The 17950-nt window shown below is 54.7% G+C and overlaps 1 pseudogene; it reads right to left on the bottom strand.

Moving 5' to 3' along the window:
* LOC119112352 (tyrosine-protein phosphatase Lar-like) overlaps positions 1–16009 on the bottom strand; it is a 65762-nt pseudogene extending 49753 nt beyond the window's left edge.
* Between the last annotated feature and the right edge of the window lie 1941 nt (positions 16010–17950).

The following is a 17950-nucleotide window of genomic DNA, read 5'->3' as shown; positions in this document are numbered from 1 at the left end:
ACGGCCTGAAACATCCGCAGTGAGGCTACCCAGCTCTCAGCCGGAACAAAGGTAGACAGTAACGGCCTGAAACATCCTCAGTGAGGCTACCCAGCTCTCAGCCGGAACAAAGGTAGACATAACGGCCTGGTGCTAACCTTTTACTGCCAGCTCGCATGCCAAAGTTGGGAAGCTCAAGCCAAGGTATCCACGAACTTAACGTCCCATGCAACCCAATCAGCATTCAAAAGAGCCTGTCAGGGGACGATGCCATACATTTCGGGCTGGAACACTGGCACGAGTTACGGCGGCTCGCTTGAATGGCCATATTGATGGCACCACTTAACCACAACGACAAGAGGATAGCCACCTGTTCGACTCGTAATTGTATGTGGTTGGTGAGTAATATTGACGGTCCGAATCTGCTTTTTATTCGCCGAAACGACACCGGCTTTCAGGCTTTCTGAGCTGGTGACAGGCGAACGACAGTGCCAATCTTCCTCAGCAGAGGATCTGATCTCACTTCGGAGCGGCCAGACCTGTTGTCTGGCCAACTGCTTCCGTCTTGCCAATGTGCCGCGTCCGGCCCTCTCGGAGGGGCACGCCGTCTCTCGGCGACGACAGCCAGGGGCTGACAGGGCGGCGCCCCTCCCCCCCCCCCCCCCCCTCCCCCGGTGCCCGCACCTGGCAGCCGCCGCCCATAGTTCGTATACGTTATGACGGCGAGTCGCCGACAAGTATAAGGCGCGCGGCCTATTGATCCCGCCGGCCACACTGGTGCAGCCGGCTGGGACCGCGTCACCGCCGGCCGGAGGCGCCTGCCCCCCCCCCCCCCCCCCCCCAGCCCGTCACGGCAGCGGCCGAGGTGCCTGCGACCGCGCAGCACGTGTGACACCGGTTCACAGTCACCCCCTCCGCCCTCGCCGCTGAGGCAGGCCGTAGCGAACACAAGTTGAGTGGGCCGCGTGGCCGTCGGCCCGGCGTCGCCGCCGCCAGCACAGTCCGCGTGCTGTCTGTCCCCGCGCTCTGGGGTATGTGTGTGTGTGTGTGTGTGTGTGTGTGTGTGGTGTGTGTGTGTGTGTGTGTGTGTGTGTGTGTGTGTGTGTGTGTGTGTGTGTGTGTGTGTGTGCGTGCGTGCGTGCGTGCGTGCGCGCGTGCGTGCGTGCGTGCGTGCGTGCGTGCGTGCGTGCGTGCGTGCGTGCGTGCGTGCGTGTGTGTCTGTACACGTATGTACATCGGACGTATGGTGTGAACGCTGCCCGCATGCGGCCCGACAGGGCGTGCGCGGCCCAAACACGCACGTTGCGCGTGGAGGGGCCACTCACCAAATCATTACAGCCATTAACAGAATAACTGTCACAGCATTAATACGGGAAGCATGGATTCGCATTATTGCAGCCAACCATGCAACCAAAACCTGCCACGGCCATTCACAAACTGGCGAGTTGTCCCGTTACGGAGAGAAGTTAGTTGACGGCAGCACTACACCAAAGCAGGGATTAAGGCCTCCACAACCTACATCCCCACGCCTATAAATGTTCGGAAATAGTGGACCGCGTATCAAGCGGTACCCGGCGCGAGTGCCGTGGATGGCGTCATGGCACGGCCAGACGTGCATTCCGGGAAGCCGATCGACTGCCTGCAGCCAGGCTCGGTACGCGACATTCCGCTGTTGGGTTGGTAGAGACAGTCAGGCTCAGTCCCCCGGCCGCCGGCGGCAGCCAACTCACCTCTGTTGGGCCGGTCGCGGAGCACGAAGCGGCCGCTGGACGTGTTGATAGGCACATTGTTCATAAACCAGCGCACGGTCGGCTCCGGGTCGCCGGTGGCCCTGCAGTTGACGACAAAGTCGTGACCCTTCTCCACCAGCTGCGGCGTCGGATGCTGGATGATGCGCGGAAAGCCGGGCGGACGATGCGCGGCTGGAGGAGCGGGGCCGCGCGGTCAGACGCGCCGCCGCTGCGAGTGTCACGCGGCCGGCCGGGGCGTCGGCGTTGGCACCGACGCGGACACCGATCCTGGTGCCGACACTCGTGCCGACACCGACAATGGTGTTGAGACTAACGTCCCGACAACGACACCGACGATGACATCGGCGCTGTCACCCACCGCCGACACCGATGCTGACCTCTGCGTTGACACGACATGGCCGGACACCGCTGCGGGCCGGGCTTCGCCTCGCAACGCCAGCTTCAGCACGTTAAAAAAAACACCCACCCACACCCACGCACGCGCGCACGCACGCACGCACGCACGCACGCACGCACGCAACGAACACATACACACACGCACACACACACATACACACACACGCACACGCACACACACACGCACGCACGCACGCACGCACGCACGCACGCACGCACGCACACACACACACACACACACACACACACACATATACACACAGGTCAAGAGACACGTGCAAACGTGTGCTCACGAACGGGCACTCAAGGGATGTAAACGGGCATTCGCCACCAACGTGCCTCCATGTCAGAGCCACACCTCAACAAGTTTTGCGCCGAACCGCTGCACGGCTTGATGCGTCAACCACCCAAATAGTTAGCAAACAAGTAAGACCTGTCGGCCTTTGGCCGCATTCGCATTCAACCCCAACTATCAGTTCCCCTACACGCGTCACCGCCTGACCCGCCGGCACGAAACCCGTGATTGCACGCCGTCTGTCGCCACTGCTTTTCTTTCTAATGATCCATCCTATAGCTGCGGTGCGGCTCCTCCTGTCCCTCTTCCCGCGCCGTCCTCCATCTGCGGGGCGACCCCCACACAGCATCCTCTTTCGACCTTTCCGCCCGCACCGCAAGAACCAACTGAAAATGAGCGAAATATCGCTGACGGTCGGCCATTGCAACACTACGATTTCCAGTCCTCCGCCCGCGCCAAGTGAATGAACGGCAGACGAATGCGTTCGTGTGTTTACCTGCGTTTTACTTGAATTCCTCGGCGGCGGCGACTGGGTGATCAATCGGTGGCGTTTCCACGTCGCAAAAAACATATTGTAGTATTTTAGGTAAAGTTGATATTTAAGCGAAAACGTGCATATTGTGGTTTCAAAATGGGTGGTAATTAGAGTCAAAGAATCAGTGTGTGCGGTGATGTAAATTCCGCCGGGATCGTGGCGACGATTTCGACGACGACGTGCTGTATTTGGACCGTTTTTACAAATCCCGACATTTCAGGCTTGCACGACGAATTCCGGTGCAACGGTGCGTCGCACAATTTCGTGTCGACCACCTGAAATGTAGCCGGTACGCGGGTCAATGCCTTGAAACTGGGTTCGCGTCCCCACCGGCTCTGGTTGCCGAGCGGTGGTGTAAAAACGTGAAAAACGTTCAAAAACGGGAAATTCCGTTTTTACAGCCACCGTGCACGTGACACATGGCACGTGCAGTGTCACACGTCACGTCAAGCAAGTCCCTGTGGAACGCTCCGTCCAAGGGTAGTGATTACGCGTCGCTCCGACCGGCAGTTGCCGAGATGCGGCGATGGTTTCGAACGGCCGTTGCCGGTTTCTAGCAGGGTCGCTTTTTCGCGCCGCCCACGCTAAACCAATTGACCAGAAATGCCCCTTGCAACATGTGCCACGCGCGATCCGTCCACCCCACCGTTACGAAACTCGTCTCAACACGTCGTCACGTGCGCCCGTGCATCGTGTCAATATTTCACCTATAAGCTACCCGCCGTTTGACTTCCACCCTCGTCAACGTAAAAAGACGACCCACAAACAGACATACAGAGACAGACAGACGCACCCTACACAAACAGTATCATAGACAAGCAAGACCTGTCGTCCTTTGGCCAGCGGCCCGAGACATCCTTTGGCCCTAACAGCTTCCCAACGCGCGCCACACGCCGATCTCGCCGGCACGAAACCCGTGATGGCACGCCGTCTCTCGCCACTGCTGCTCTTTCTCCTGATCAATCCTCTAGCTGCGGTGTGGCTCCTCCTCCTGCCCTCTTTCTGCGCCGTCCTCCATCTGCGGAGCGACCCCTACTCAGATCCTCTTCCGACCCTCCCGCCCCCACCGAAGCCATGAACGGAGAATGAATGGAATACCGCAGACTTTCGGCCATCACGGCGCGGAATTTCAATTACTCCGCCCGCGCCAAGTGAGTGAACGGCAGACGAATACGCACATGCGTTTTCCAGCGTTTTACTCGAATTACTCGGCGGCGGAGACCGGACGATCGATCGGCGGCATTTCGACGTCGCGTAAAAGGCGATATTGTGGCTCTTTAGGTAAAGTGGATGTTTAAGCGAAAAAGTGCACATGGCGATTAAAAAATGGGTGGTGATTGGAGCCAATACCTTCGTGCGTGCGGTGCGGTAAATTTCGCCGCGATCGTGGTGCCGGATTCGACGCCAGCGTGTTGCATTTGGCCTCGTTTTTCCGAATCCCGACATGTCCGGCTTGCACGCCGACTACCGGCGCAACGGTGCGTCGCACATTCTCGTATTGGGCACGCGAAATGTAGCCGATACACGGGTGGACGCTTTGAAACCGGATTCACGCCTCCAGCGTCTTCCGTCACCGAGCGGTGGCGTAAAACGTGAAACACAATCGAAAACGGGGAAAATCTGTCTTCCCCGCCGTTGCGCACGTGGCACGTGCAATGCCAAGCGTGACATCACGCGATTCCCCGTTGAACGCATTGTCGAAGGGTGTTGATTTCGCGTTGCTCCGACCGGCAGTTACCGAGATGCGGCCGCGGCTTCGAAAGGCCGCGCGCCGATTTTTGTTGAGGCCGCTTTTTCGCTCCGCCCGTGCTAAGCCAATGGGCCAAAAAACGCGCATTCAAACACGCGCCACGCGCCACCCGTCGACCCCATGGGCGCGAAACTCGCCTCAACACATCGCCACGTGCGCACGTGCATCGTGTCAAAATGTCCACGCAGAAGCGACCCACCGTTTGACCTGCACCCGTGTCAATGCCGACGACCCACAGACAGACAGACAGACAGACAGACAGACAGACAGACAGACAGACAGACAGACAGACAGACAGACAGACAGACAGACAGACAGACAGACAGACAGACACACTCTACGCAAGTAGTATTATAGATTTTGGAACACGGGAATGCTCGTCTCATGGGAATGGAGGTCTTCTTTTGGCCATGATCATGAAAAACGGCCCACCCGGCGACTTCAGCGACTATGGCGATACATTACCCAAACGTCGGTCGGTTAATGTATCAAATTGCATCGTTATCATCGCAAGTAGTGTCGTAGCATCATTTCGAAAACTGAACGTGCTGCACAACGCTTTCACTCAGCCGCCAGGAAGTGGCAGGGCACGAGCATCAGCACATGGGATGCCTTGACTGTGCGTCGTTCACTGTGTACACGTTCATGATTGATGGCTGACGCAATAGCTGAGTGTTCTCCCCTCCCCCTTCTCCTGCGCGCCTGGCTTTGCCAACCTACTTCAGCTGACCGGGTGGCGCCGACCATCGCGGCCGCCTGACACCGACACGGCACGCCGAGCGCGGCCAGGTGCCGGTCCGGACCGACGGAGATGTTGCGTGCGGCCGGATTAAGACGGTAGTCTAAGGACATAGTCACTGGAACACCCGCCCGACGGCTCCGTCCCTGGCTCGCATTTCGCGGAGTTATGACCCTGGTGGTGACCCCGTGAAACGGCGGTTTACACGACGCAGAACAGAAGTCTACACGAAAAGACGGCTAAGAAATCTTCAGACGGAATCCCAATTCTGAGGCCCCACTTCTCCATCTCGAGGCCCGCGGCGCCTGTGCCACGCCCACCCATCCACCCTCTGGCGAGGCCCCACCCCGCCCTCTGGCCTTTACCGGCCAGCTGGCCGGCCGGCCGTTGCTCGTCTGTTGTGACGCGGCAGGTCAGGCGACCAGCCGATCAGCACCAGTCAACCCAACTTTCCGCTACTTAATTTCGGCAAGTAGCTGTTTGGGTGGTGAATGCGCCGCGTGCCACGGCGGCCGCGGCCGGCGCCGCTCCCGGGGCGGCCATTCCACACCGAGCCGCCAAAGGAAGTCGCTACACTCGCCAGTATCATTCAGCTACAAGCCATCATAAAGTGGCGCACCAGTACCAGTAACAGTACCATTAAAAACGTAAGCTTGTCGCTAAAACTCCTAGAAATATATACCGTGGCCATTTTTCCCTCGCTCATTCAGTCTGACGGACGTGTAAGCACGAGGCCTGGGACAGAAGATTAACAGCTGGACCAATATGAGAGTGCTGCAGAATGGACCATCAAAACACGCTGATTGGTAACGAGCCACATATATCACGAAAACAGACACGCTCCTAGAACGACAAAGCGATCCTGAGGGTCAAAACACCGAACAGCATCTGCATGTCCTAAAATTCACACGGTCAGCATTCCAGCGAGCAATGCAATGAAAGATTCTGCCTTCAAACAGAACCGCAACATACCTGTGCGATGAACCAGGTAAACAGCAAAACTTCAATTCACCACGTTTACAAATTATGCAATGTCTGCGAGTTGAGCATCAAGACATCATAAGGATGTCAATTTCAGTCACTTTCGAATCAAAATTACACTGCCAACGCTTTGTAGAAGTACAACACTTCTGTCAAGCTGTAGCGACCACCCACAGCATGACAAGCACCGTGCGCACCTCTACTTGCGCGCATAAAAGAACGTTTCTGATTGGCCCAGCGGGCAAGGGTCGGTTACCGAGAAACGCATTGGACGAAATATGAACCAGAGCGTCGCATGCATCATTAGATACTCCCAGTCTTAAGCCGAAGTGCGCCTCAAAAGAGCCACTGTGGTAAACGCCATAGGCGAGATATCAAAACCATAGCATAACGTTTCGTTGAATTCGCGAGATAACAACTTTATATCGCATAACCTCTTGTCTAAACAGAGTGTTTCAAGTTTTCGTAGCATTTATTTTACCAACGGTTTGACACGTAAGTGTGTTGTAAACATTACAGAAAACACACGTTGGAAAAAGCAAAGGAAATAAAATGCATTACTTTCATAGTGGTGAGCAGGGAATCAAACGAGATTTCTGCAGCAAGGTCGGGTACTTTGAATCAAAATTCTAAGCATATCGGAAAGACTTCGAGAAAACTGGTGCTACTGATCAAAGCGCACGTGTTTGATGTAACAATAAGTGAAAAGTACAAAAAGGTGGGATATTCTATTCAATGAGGGCGTGTCCCCTTGAAGGTCAGAATTGTAAAGTACCTGCACGTGGCTCAATGGACAAGGCATGTCCCATTCAAGTTGCAAGGCTAGTTTTTCCATTGTATCATAAGCCACCCACATTCTTTTCATTTGCAATACATTGGTAAGTCATCCTTTCCTCGTGTCCCTTGCTTATCGGTATAAAAAGACATATGTGTGATGGTATTTCCATCACTTGTCTCCACTTCCGAGCGCAATATTTATTTCGGCGAATCGTGACCAAATAGGCATGAGATGCCATAACGGGTAGAAGTATCATGAGAACCTTTGACAGTTCATTTGGAGAGCAGTGTGCTTCTCATTTCATAATCATCCATCCCGTTCTCCATTGGCTTAGGTTTCATTTCGCGCATGCTGTAAACTCAAGCTAAGTCGGCGACGCCACAGCATGGCCTTAAATCATCGCATCGGATTTGCTAAGACCTTTGAAAAACCTATTCAGCGATTACCCACAAGCCAGGTCGTTTATGCTGGAAGCCATACTTCAACTAGAATAGCCGTGTTTGCAGTTATGACGGGCTTTCAATGCCGTTGATATTTTGTTGGCTGCATTCACTCACTATTGTGTGCGCCACAAACGCACGATTTCCTGGAATAACAGGGGCAAGCAGTCTCACACAATGGTTGCAGACGGCTTTCGTAATGGTCTCTTAAGGTGGCACCCATGGAAAACCGTCTCGTTCACAGCCACACAGGTTCTTTTCCGTGACCTCCGTATGAAATGTATGAACTCTTACCGAAAGGCGTCTTAGACGGACCGACCCATCAATAGTTTGATTACTCACGTTCTAGCACACACAGGAACCTGCAGAAAATAAATTATCACGCGTAACTTGCATTGCGTTGTTGACTTAACTCCAAAGCAAATTACAAAAGCCATCAGAACACGAGGCGAAGAGCTATTACCGTGATGATGACAAGGTCCTGCAAGCATCGTCTTCTTAGAAAAGCTTCTGAAGTGTTGACACCCGGTCCTATTTGGCCAACGTTCACCAGAACGACGCTTACCATGTGGACGGTGTCGCGCTGGGAGGTTAACAAAAACACATGACTTCACCGCATCGCGCTGGTTATCACTGCGCATGACAATGATACGCACATCAAGCTCACTAACAAATAAAGCAACGAAATACTTTGGTAGCCTTACAGGCCCAAAACGCCGGCCGCATTGGCAAGCAACACTACCCCACCTCAAGCACCGACTTCGACATCAGTGCGATGACTGGTAGCCAATCAACGAGGAGATGTTTCGAAGACCCATCCAATCCAGTGCAACGTGTTGCGGTTGCCCTGGGACGTCCATGACGTCACTGCAATTTACGCCATCTGTGCAGGCCTTGGTCTGCCGGAGATCTGTTACATTGTGTTGGTCCAAATAATGCACTTTAAATGAGTCCAAATAGGCTCCGACACGATCGCAAAATATTTGCTAAGAGAGCAACGTGATCGAAAGGCCACAAATGTTTACCTACAGGCTGGTAAACCCTCGTCGAACAAACATTGTTCGGTGCGAACCAAACACTGATTGGAACAGCCCCCTTGAAACCCGCCATGTCAACAGGAAAACCCCGAGCGTTTGACGATAACACGTGCAAAACCTGGATTTGCAGCACAAACCGGATGCGTTCCTTCTGGGTGCACCAGTAAACAGCTCTATTCAAACCTAACAGGCGGCACTCTACCGTTAATCTCCCCGCCTCCACATCATCCTAAAATGGCCTGCCCGTCGCGCCCAAGCTCACGGCATTAACCTCCGATATAACAGCATTCAGCTGTCAGGAGTCAGTGACCGGCCAGCAGATGCCTTCCGTTCCCGGACACGCCGGGTGCGATATGTTTCAAACCTGACCCCGAAGCCTGATTTTAGATCTCGCGCTCACCAGATGCACCCGGAATTCCGAGCATTCTAACTTGGATTCCGTGATTTACTGGCCATCAGGCCGCTCCCATTGTGGCCGTCCATCCAAACACGTCACGGAGGCTTACTCGACCCGGGAGGTAGCAGCCGTCGGCTCATAGTCCAATATCAGAGCTTCATGCTGGCGGAGCACGAGGCCCGGCCGCCAGGATCTGCCTGCTGTCTGCCCCCTCAGCCCCCCCCCTCCCCCCTCCCCCGGTAGGGAAGAGCATCAAATGGCGTCGTGTACCGCTGACAGCCAGCGCACCGGCAGAAGCCAATCAGCATCGCGAAACAACGCCTGCAAGTGGGCTTGAGCCCTGGAGCCTCATTCAGTGTCGCGCCGCATCTCCATTTCACACCAGTGGAGGCCACTCCCCAGCCGGGCGACTCGCTATGGAGCTAATCAGCAGGCATTGACGTGCCACCTGACATATTTGAACAGAGACGTTGCTGTTCAGCTCAATTCCCCACAAACTTAAGGATGGATCTCTTCCAACATTTGGTTAACCTGGCACAATCATTTCCGGACCAATCTCACATTTCCAGCTGTTGGTACCAGCTGTTGTGTCTCTTCCCCTCCCCCCCCCCCCCCCCCCCTCCTCTCCCCTTCCACGCTTCCACGCTAAGTTATTTTCCCTTTTCCGGGCCAACTATCTCTTTGCTACCCTCGTGGAGCATGACGCTTGCATGCAAACGACGCCCCCCTGTGAGCGACAACAGTCACACTACCGCCCAGCCGCGGACAAACAGCCGTCGTACCCACCTCGATTCGTTCAGTCCAGCCCCAGCAGGTCAGCCGGCACACTCACCTCCAATCACGGCCGGTCAGCCGGCACACTCACCTCCAATCGCGGTCGGCGTGGCCTTGGCGCGCACCGGATCGCCGACGCCGTTCTCGGCCACGCACTCGTAGTCGCCCTCGTCGGTGATGGTGCGTACAGGCTCCACCCAGAAGCCGTTGCCCTGCGGAAACTCCACCAGCAAGTAGGGCAGCAGCGGCTCGCCGTTGTGCCACCACTTGATGAGCGGCAGAGGATCGCCGCGCGCCCGGCAAAAGAAAGCCGCCGCCTCGCTGTACGGCACCTTCTGGTCGCGCGGACGCTCGATGAACTCGGGCGGATCTGCCGAGAGGAGGGGCGGTCACTATACGGCGCGGCTGGCCACGGTCCTTATACGGCCGGCGGCGCGTCCAGGCTGCTGAGAGCGGCACGCTCAACGACGACGAACGCGCAGCCTCACTCGACGGCCGATTGGGGCGGGGCCGTATATCACGGGCGGCCGAGTCTTCCTCTCCGCAAAGGCAAGGAACCGCCCGAGGCGCGACCGCATCCCCAAAGAATGCGCCTTGAAAGAATGAAGCGGCCCCATTCCCATCCGACCAAGGAAGTCGTGGACGACTCGCAGCAGCCGTGCCTCCGTTCACCGCTGCCTCCGTTCAACAAGACGAACCGCTCGGCGTCTGTCCGTCCACATATTGCGACGCTGTAAGGAACATCGCCACACAGCGGCCACGGGTGACGGGCTAATGCGACGGCTCGATACCGACGGAGCCTGGTGACTCCGTTGGCCCATCTGGCGCAGCCGTGTCCGCAAACAGAGTCCCCGGCAGCGGCCAAACGGAGGAGCGCCGAGGGCGCAGCCGTGTTCGCAAACAGAACCCCGGCAGCGACCAAACGGAGGAGCGCCGAGCGCGCAGCTGTGTCCGCAGACAGAACCCCCGGCAGCAACCAGAGCGCCGAGGTCCGCCCGTACAGGTGAAAACGACGCGGCGCCGCGGCGCTGGCGATCCTCAGGTCGGTCGATCGCCCAACCTGACAAGGATAACGGCGGCCGGCGACGCCCCGACAGCCACCACCGCCGCGGCGCCGACCCCGGCACCACTCACGTGTCAAATACCGGATGTGAAGTCCAGTAATGTTTGAACCTGCAACCGGATGGCATCGCCAAATTCAGCGGCTGCGTCTAGCGGGCGCGGCGGCACGCGTGCCTGCTTCACCCGTCACCTGTGCTGTGCTTTGACGGGGGGTAGGGGCAGCGACTGCATCAGCGAGATCCGAAGCTGGTCGCTAAGGAAGCCGATCATAGGCATTGGCACGGCATGTTTTATCCTAGCTACTAACAGCCAACGTTGTTACAGAAAGATTTTCACTTAGTTGGCAGCAGGAGGAAGAGGTCGTTGAAAAAAGCACAAATACTTGAGCATCATCATCATTGTTCGACGCAAAACAACCATGATTATAAAGCCCAACAAGGTATGCTTGTCCAACCCCATATCTTCAGAACCCCAATATGCAATGCACACTCCAATGTTACACTTTCGTCGACACGCTTACATGTTACCCCGCTGTATTCTGGTTTTACATTCGCAAACATCTCAATTTTGTTTGCTCATGTCATCTCTTTGTTTGCAACTCATCAAGTTTGCCGCGCGCCGCTACAAGTCTGCCGGCGCGCCCCGTCTGCGCGGGTGGCGCCTGTCCGGCCGGGTCGTGACCCACAGGTGCGCCGCCTTGTCCCGGCTGCGGGGGTGGCGCCTGTCCGGCCGGGTGGTGGCCCACAGGTGCGCCGCCTTGTCCCGGCTGCGGGGGTGGCGCCTATCCAGCCGGGTGGTGGCCCACAGGTGCGCCACCTTGACCCGGCTGCGGGGGTGGCGCCTGTCCGGCCGGGTCGTGGCCCACAGGTGTACCGCGTTGTCCCGCAGCACAGCGCGGCACCACACAATATCGCAGTGTACTACGCCGCACCGAACGCAGCGCGGCACAACGCCGCACCGCCACCGCATTATGCCACAATACGAGCCAGTACACCAGCCGTTATCAGGTTCAAACTTCGCAAATAAGCAAATAAATCCGCCGACACAAAAACATGAAGCAATATCAAATCTGGCGTTGTTAGGACGCTGGCTCAGCCAGATGTGAGACCAACCGCCGCCGTCAGAATGGCAAACAAGAGCAGCCATGTCTTGATAGGCGGCACGCGACGGGCCGGGGCAATTCTGCGCACCATCGGGCCGGTGGCGGGTCACGAGGGCCATCACTGCTCATTCCCAGCATGAAAGAAACACGCTCGCACCAACGGCCAGCGCCCGTCCCGTCCTGGAAGCCGCGCTCGCCGCTCGCGACGCGGGCTGCAAGCAGTGGCATTACGGGAACCCAGAGACAAAAACACAGGGACAGGCAGCTACTTACCGACGGCGGCGGCGAACGGCAGGGCGTGGACCAGAAACACGTAAGCCGCCAAGGCCATCCTCTCCCTACGGACAACAGGCGCCACGGTCAGTCACGGCGACCGAGCCGAGCGCACCGCACGGCTAGGAGTGGGAGCCGGAGCGGGCGGGGAAGCGGGTTACTCCACCGCATGGCCGCACAGCGGGTCGCAGCAGTAGCGCGCGCGCGGGCGGGCGCGGCCGGCGCCGGCTTCAGGAGCGTCGCCGTCGCCGAACGGGCTGTTGCAGCGGCCGGCCGGGCAGCGAGCGCGGCGGGGCCCCTGCCGCCCCGCCGTCCATGCGGACGCGCGCCGCCGGTAACGTCCACTTCAATCCCAGCATGGCCTTAAATAATTGGATTGAATTTGCTAAGGCCTTTGAAAAACCTATTCAGCGATTACGCACAAGCCACGTCGTTTGTGCTGGAGGCCATACTTCAACTAGAATAGCCGTGTTTGCAGTTATGACGGGCTTTCATACTGTTGATATTTTATTAGCTGCATTCACGCACTATTGCGTGCGCCACAAACGCACGATTTGGTGGAATAACAGGGGCAAGCAGTCTCGCACAACGTTGCAGACGGCTTTCGTGATGGTCTCTTAAGGTGGCACCCATGGAAAACCGTCTTGTTCACAATCACACAGGATCTTTTCCTTGAACTCCGTATTAAATGTGTGAACTCTAACCGAAAGACGTCTTAGACGGACCGACCCACCAATAGTTTGATTACTCACGTTCTAGCACACACAGGAGACTGCAGAAAATAATTGTCACGCATAACTTGCATTGCGTTGTTGGCCGAACTGCAAAACCAACCACAAAGGCCACCAGAACACGAGGCGAAGAGCTATTACCGCGATGATGACAAGGTCCTGCAAGCATCGTCTTCTTAGAAAAGCTTCTGAAGTGTTGACACCCGGTCTTATTTGGCCAACGTTCACCAGAACGACGCTTACCAGGTGGACGGTGTCGCGCTGGGAGGTTAACAAAAACACATGACTTCACCGCGTCGCACTGGTCATCAAGTTTTGTGCTTCTCATGGCCTCACGTGACGTCACTGGCGTTAACAATACCCACCCGCCTGCGAGCGAAACACGGTGTGCATGCGGCTAAATGTGTATATCATGAGAGGTACGTTTGCCTGAAGAATGAAGTCCAATGTTCACATATGACACGCGGAAAAGCAGCATACATCCCAACGAGCGCAACAGAGAAGCAGAGTTGACAGCAGGGCCGGTGACAGGTATGGGCGGATCCTTTACGTTTCGGCCGCCAATATCATTTGTCCATTTGAAACGTGTTAATGTGGTTTCTATCGGAGTAACGACTGGTGGACATCATTCTAAAGCTGTTCAAACAGCATCTGAAATATTCTAGCCCCGGTTAGCCTGTCACGGGCAGTAACCCGGCCTCCAGGGCACATAACCAGAGCGTGCGCTAAGGCCCACGCAATACCCACACGAGCCTTCGAGCGTGAGACACGGTATGGATGTGGCTAAGTGTATACACCATCAAAGGTATGTTCACCTGAAAATTCAAGTCCAACAATCGCATATGACACGTGGAAAAGCGATACTTATCACAACAAGCACACAAAAGAAAAAGAGTTACCAACAGGGCCGGTGATAGGCTTAAAATACAGCTCTTTACGTTTTGGCCGACAGCATGGCCTGTCCTTATCAAACACTTTCTTAAAATGGTGCTGTTGATAGCTGCATCGATTGAAAGTAATTTGGCACGTTTGAAATAGGTGTATAACGCTGACGGCCGAAAGGTAATAATTACGATTATGCGCATCAACGGACATATTATTGACTCGAAGTAGATTCACCTAAAATGCATTTTGTTCAGGAATAATTTCAAACACCCTGCAGTCGTTTCCAAACGCAGCACAGCAACGTCACGCATTGAAATTAGACAGCAGACGGCTGGAAGGTAAGTTGAAGAGTTGGGCGGCAAATGTAACGTGATGTCTGGCCCTGGCACCCAAAACGTAGACGGAGGAACCTCTCAGAAAGTAAGGGAGCTCATAGTCATATTGTAGTCGATTCTTCCCATCCATTGTCATAACGTTAATGCTCTACATACACTCCCAGAAAGTGTCTAATGGTTAGGGTGCCATAACAATTACGGAACCCGCGTTTCAAGTCTAGAAGCCATTGCCCTTTAAATCGTGGGAAAATGGCGTCCGCCAACGGTTGCACCGATGGACACTATTTTGGAATGTTTGTTAGAGACAGAAAATGCCGGTAGCCGAAAACGTTGAGTCAGTTCACGCCATCTCCGGCCCCACTGGCAACTTAGTGTGGACATGTCTAAATGCGGTTTGTTCATGGATCACTTGGACCTTCTTGCAGTAGTTTCTTGAGGAAGCCTGCTGCGAAAGGTGGTTTTCCGCCATTATCAGGTTCCCCAGTGATGCGAAACGAAGACCGTAACTCGTGTCACGTGAAGTCATGAGCAGCAGGTAAAACGCAGCTCATTTTTTAACTTCATTTTTTCAAATGGCATCACCATGAGAATGTAAACCACGAGTACGTAGGTACATGCACGTACACGGTACGTAGGCACGTAGGTACGTACACCGTAACAGTCTCCCGGAACGTCGTGAGCAGCGGCAAAACACAGCCCGAAACACGTGTCCCACTGAAACTTTTTCAACTGATGACCGATTCCTTCGTCCAGTGACGTCATCAGTGGGATGCAGGACACGTGTTATTACGAGAACCTGCTTGGTTTTCAATATTGGCACCATAAGTGGCTTGTAAATCCTTGTGATATTGTGAGAAGTAGAAGAAATCCATGTTTCACATTTCTACCCGTGACGTCATGAGGAGCACAAAACTTGTCACTGGGATGATTTACCCAGCCTGGCAGCGACGTTTCGTCGGCTGATTGGCCGGTCCTCATTACAGACCTAAGCCGACGCTCTTCCCTCCGCAAACATTGTCGTCGGGAAGGTAAGGAACTCCGCCCAGTGCCACTATTGCATGCAGGCATGCTCGCAACCCACAAACAAAACAAAACCAAACTACTCAAGCTTCACCAGCAGCAGCAACTGATAAACAACACTAGGTTTACCTAGGTTAGTCAGATTTCTTTGAAATAATGCAATACTCAATCCTGATTTGACATGAATTGTATCTGTAAGCTGATCACAAAGTTTCTCATGGGAGTTCACACCACTGTTTTCCTTTTCTCCTCTCAATAATGCTGCTCCAAAAATGGCCTGAAGTGTCCGAAACAAGAGGGAGAGCTCTCTTATTGTGGTAAAGAATAAAACTATGCGGATAACAGCAGGGTTAATGGCTACTCTAGGCACATGTTTTGTACTCTTTTAAATGAAACATAAATTATAGAGTGAGATCTAAAGCAAGGTTAAGAAGAAAAAACATTCCTTCACCGAAATTATAACTAATGATGCACACAACCCAAGCATCATCCATTCCCTGCAAACGTACTCTGCTATCCTTGACCATCAATCAGTGGCACCACCCATGTATATGCACAATCACGCTAAAAGGGGACGAATCACCGAACACGGGCAGAACAGGACTGGTATGCCCGTATTGATAGGTCTTGAAATTATTTTTGCTTTGCGATGCCGCATTGCCCATCAAAATAACATGCAGCACCTTCAATCGAACTCACCGTTGTTCTTGGAGGATATTTCTAAATCAATCCGAGGAATGTGACCGGACAACGAACATAGCACGCTCGTCAACCCCGCAGAGCCCCGCGCAACGGCACAAAGCGAATGTGAACAGGCGGCATATTGTTTTGCGCATGCGTTGCCTAGCAACCGCTGTCTGCGGTGTTTGTAATATTGTTGACCGAAATAACCTAGCTATTGATATTCTGGCAAAAATCTTTCATGGAATAAAATATCAGGAATGATGAGAAATAGATGGATAATATAATTTTGTATATACATGTATAGTTTCTGTAGCTCTCCAACTACCTTTCAAGAACAAAGAAACAATGCTTTGGAGCAGCAAAGCTCAGGCCACTAAAACATACATCTTCGTGCAGATATTGCATGAAAGTGATGGAAATGAAGCGAAACGTCCACAAACATTTTGCGGTTCCTTCTCTCTGTTGTTTCTATGCATTTTCTGTAAGTAGCTTGGTCGTCAACAGAGCCATCCAATGGTCATAAAATCGCTCAAGGCCCAGGGCCTCAAGATTGCATTTCGTTGAGGGTCTCGATTTCTCGGAGCGCGGACAAACCGCAGCTGAGCCCACAAGCTTACGACCCCCCCCCCCCCCCTTCTCCTTCTCCCATTTCCGTCTTACTCTGCTGTAAAGACATGGATCCCTACAAGATAGCACGTCAGGCTTATGCAAATCCCGCGGAATGCAGGCCTCCTTGAAGGATCATGGAAGATGCAATATCTTGAAATTCATTCCCAATTTTTAATTCCCTTTTGCCACACAGTCCTCAGGTATTAAAGGAAACTAAATGTACCCTTGTAAATGTATTTATGCTACCCACATGAGGAGAGAATAGACATGTAATGTAGCAATGTAAATATACCCACATGAGGCGTCCGGGGAGTTGGCCAGACAGGCCCGCCGGTGCCCGGACAGCCAGCCAGACAGGCCCGCCTGCGCCCGGACAGCCAGCCAGATAGTTACAGACAGGGCCAGAAGTGTGGCACACTGCAGGTGGCGGACAGCGCCAGGCCAGTTCGGGCCTCACTGGACCTGGTCTGCATTGGGGGCACCATGAAGTGATGACTGACTGGTGCCATAGACAATGTGCCCTGTCGGAGTGGCAGGAGGGAGAAGTAACGAAATTTTCCAAAAATGAGGTGAGTAACATTTTTGCGCCAGTTCTTTCTACGCAACATCGTGGCCAAGATGTGTTCATCTTTTGGCACGTTGTCATGTTTAGGCTCCCGTTTTAGGCAAGTCCTGGGTTTCAGCGCAGGACAAAACCCACAATGAGTGAAAGAACACCACGTAAGCGTTTTACCTTGCTATAGTAACCTGCAGTACATTTCATAATCGAAACCTGCCACCCCGATATCAGTCACAAGTCCGACTGACGCACCCCCAGTCGTTCGGCATGAAGAATATGCGACTGCTTCCCACCACAACAAGCGTGCTTCCACCGTCATTCCAGCAGCTGTTCGCCACCGGCGCTGGTTGACACTCGAAAGTCCCTGCCCCTCATGATTCCTTACGATGGCGTGCGGACAACCACCGCCATAGGTGAACACGCTGCTCGTGACTGCGTGTCACGACATGCAAACACGCCACAGCGCAGCGGCGCCAGTACCTTGCTGTTGCGCGCCAGCTGATGGATGTAGTAGAGGTCCAGGTCCTGGATCACCTCGAGCTTGGGCGGCGACGTGTGGCTGCTGGCGTGACGCTCCCTGTGGTCTCCCACCATGGCCGACGGGGACGGGAAGCACGCGGTCATAGTGCCCCTGCAGAGTGGGCCGGTGGCCGGGGGTCACGTGTGACCGAGCGACCGCGGCGCACAGGGTCCCAGTCGGCCACGTGACGCGCACGCCTCAGCGTCGGTCGGCCACAGGCACGCCCCGCGTCCGCCCGCCGTCGTCCTCCGTCTCCATCTCCGGCGGCGGCGGTGGCGGCGGCAGCGGCGGCGACTCGGCCATTCAGGCGGCGTGACG

This window comes from Pollicipes pollicipes, unplaced genomic scaffold (assembly GCF_011947565.3).
Source record: "Pollicipes pollicipes isolate AB1234 unplaced genomic scaffold, Ppol_2.1 Scaffold_7261;HRSCAF=8764_pilon_pilon_pilon, whole genome shotgun sequence".
Lineage (NCBI taxonomy): Eukaryota > Metazoa > Arthropoda > Thecostraca > Pollicipedomorpha > Pollicipedidae > Pollicipes > Pollicipes pollicipes.
The sequence above is the reverse complement of the archived record's forward strand: the minus strand, read 5'-3'. Positions and strand labels throughout refer to the sequence as shown.